Source organism: Panicum hallii, chromosome 2 (assembly GCF_002211085.1).
Source record: "Panicum hallii strain FIL2 chromosome 2, PHallii_v3.1, whole genome shotgun sequence".
In the NCBI taxonomy this organism is placed as follows: domain Eukaryota; kingdom Viridiplantae; phylum Streptophyta; class Magnoliopsida; order Poales; family Poaceae; genus Panicum; species Panicum hallii.
Genome location: NC_038043.1, coordinates 33,602,521 through 33,605,520, shown reverse-complemented (window position 1 = coordinate 33,605,520; position 3,000 = coordinate 33,602,521). Strand labels below are relative to the sequence as shown.

Below are 3,000 nucleotides of genomic sequence, written 5' to 3'. Positions count from 1 at the left end.
TGGAAGTGTGGCTACTGTCCTACAGGCCAGCAAAGCGGAGGTGTTACCCGTCTAAGGGAGCACTTTGTGGATTACAAGGTAATGTGCAGCCATGTTCTAAGGTGCCACGCGAAGTTAGCGACATACTGTTGGATGAATTAGCAAAAAGCAAACAAAAGAAGAGGGACACAAGGGAAAGTCGTCTCTATATTGAGAAGGCTCTCATAGAGCATGATTATAGAACAGCTATTGCTAGCCTTGATGAAGAGGCACAATATGAGTTAGCAGTGAGTGAGTCGCTAAGGGATTTTAACTTGACTCATGATGGTAGAGCAAGAGGTGGTGGTATTGTCATTCGGGCTGCTAGTAGTTCTAGGATATCCAATCTTGGCGGGGCAAATACCAAGTCTTCTTTTGGGAGAGCAAGTGGAACTAGTAGTGAAGCTGGAAATGTCGGCAAGACAGTTGGCAGTGGCAGTGGCAGTAGCTGTGGTAGCTTGAGTAAACAAAGTTCATTGCATTCTTTCTACCCAGGCCACAACAGTCCGTTTGATATAGATTTGGTACGTAGTAGGTCACCATCACAACCACAAGTGGATATTATGCTTGATGGGGATTCCAAGCTTAAGCTTTGGAAGGCTTGGGCGAAGTGGTTTCATGCCAATGACTTACCTGGTAGGAAAGCTGACTGCCCCTACTTTCGGGCTGCAGTTAAATTGACTCAACAGCTTGGGGAACTACCTATCCCAAAAGGAAGAGATATAGATGGACCATTGTTAGATATGAACTATAATGACTTGGAAGCTCATATGGGTTACAATTATGTGCGATTCATGGACAGGCCCTACAATGATGTGTATTATCAATTTCATGATTTTTTGCAATGGTCGCATGTTCTTTCATAAATCTGTGAATGCAACCGGAGAAGTTCAAAATGTAGAATTTATTTATGAGAAGATTAGAGATGTAGTGGTTGATGAAGTTGGGGCTAAGTTTGTCGTTCAGATTGTGACGGATAATGGTTCAAATTATAAAAAAGCATGCAAGCAGCTCACTACTGAACATCCACACATTACTTGGCAGCCATGTGCTGCTCATACTATTAATTTGATGTTGAAGGATATAGGAAGATTTGACGATGTTGCATATGTAGTGGATAGCGCAAAGCGCATATGTAGGTTCTTCTACAACCATAATAGACTTCATGCTATGATGAGGGAGAAGATTGGTGGAGAGCTGATTCGGTGGAATGCCACTAGGTTTGGCACAGTGTTTTTGTGCTTGCAGAGTTTTTGGGATAGGCAGGACAAGTTGAAGTCATGAATGGTCTCTGCTGAGTGGAAAAACAATGAATGGAGAAATGAGCAAGACCATGGCTTTGCATATGATTGCCTGACAAATAGGGTTTGGTGGGATAAGATGGAATCGGTGCTTAATGCTGTTGGACCCATCTTCTTTGTTCTTCACTTTGCTGACCGGCAAAAGAATGCTACTCTATCCGGCTTACTTCCAAAGATGATACAGGCATATAATGATATATGTGCTAAGTTGAGAAAAGGTGAACAGGAAAAAAGAGATCTCCTTAACAAAACAACCGAAGTAATCAGTAAGAGAACACGATATCTTCTTAATGAGACACTTGTGCTTGCAGGTAACAACTGGACAGATAGTTTGTTCAATTCATGTGTATTTTTTCATGTCTCTAATATTGTTGTCTTATTTTTTTTCCTTTGTAGCTGCTGCACTTGAACCTGGAGAGCTATACAGATCAAACCATGAAAAAAATCATGTTGTCAATTGGCTGTAACTTTGGCAATAAAGAAACTGGCTACTTCAACTTCAGAGGCTGCTGCTGCAATTGACCAATATTCTTGTTTCATTGAAAAGAAGGGTCTATTTGGAGATCCAGAAGCTCGTTGGTCAGCACTTCATGGCAAAAGCAGTCCAGGTACACTTCTATGCCTAGTTACTAGTTGAAACAAGCGTATCTATGCCTAGTTACTCCTTGTGTCCTTAGTTGAAACCAGAAAATCTTGTGCTACTGTTCTTGGATCATTTTGGCAAGTTACTAGTGCAGAGAATCTTAGTGAAATAATCCAATGTGCTCTTTGCTGGATCATTTATTGCAAGTTACTAGTGCAGCAAGTTACAATGTATAGAAACTTACTTTATGAGCTGTTGTTGCATATTATTATTTTTTAATTAATTGCAGTTGAGTGGTGGGGTTCATATGGAGGGCAATGCCCTGCATTGCAAAAGATTGCAAGACGCATTGTCTCACAATGCGTATCATCTAGTGGATGTGAAAGAAATTGGAGCACCTTTGCTCTTGTTCACACAAAATTAAGAAATAAATTAGGCTTTGACAAGCTGCACAAGTTGGTGAAAGTGCATTATAACTTAAAGCTACAGATCCAACAATTCGAAGCTGACTTTCAAAGCCTTCAAGAAAAAGATGTTGATCCATGTGCTATGATGATGGATGTTGCCCTTTATGATGAACAAAACCCAATCATGGATTGGCTAAATAATTCAATGAGCGATTCCACACCAATTCTCGATGAATACGATGATGATGATCTTGATTGGAACACACCTAGCAGCTTTGTCATTGAAAGTCTGAAAATGGACATAGAAGAGGTGGCTGCATTCAAGAGGAAGCTTTGCTTGGGAAAAATGGCAGAAAAAAGAAACAGAGAAAGCAATGGGATGAAGAAGAAGAAGTTATAGAGGACTATGCATCTGATTCTTCTCATGAACAAGGCAGCCCAATTTATCCTGAGTCAGGTGATAGTAGTTCCAATGAAGGTGCTGGTGAGTTTCAGTTCAATTTTCTAGTTTAGATTTCCTATTAACATCATGTAAATTTTGTTCTTTGGAATATTATTTTTTCTTGCAAAGGTGATAATGATGGTGGTGAAGGAAGTGGTGGTACTAGAGCTCATGTAGGTGTATCAGATGGTTTTAGCTCAGGTGACTAAACTACAATTGCATACTTTTGCAAGTAGGCTTTCTAGAATT

The 3,000-nt window shown here is 40.2% G+C and overlaps 1 pseudogene; it reads left to right on the top strand.

The window, feature by feature from the left end:
• The first annotated feature begins 1,302 nt into the window (after nucleotides 1-1,302).
• On the top strand, nucleotides 1,303-2,709 carry LOC112880959 (annotated as a pseudogene).
• Nucleotides 2,710-3,000: the final 291 nt, after the last annotated feature.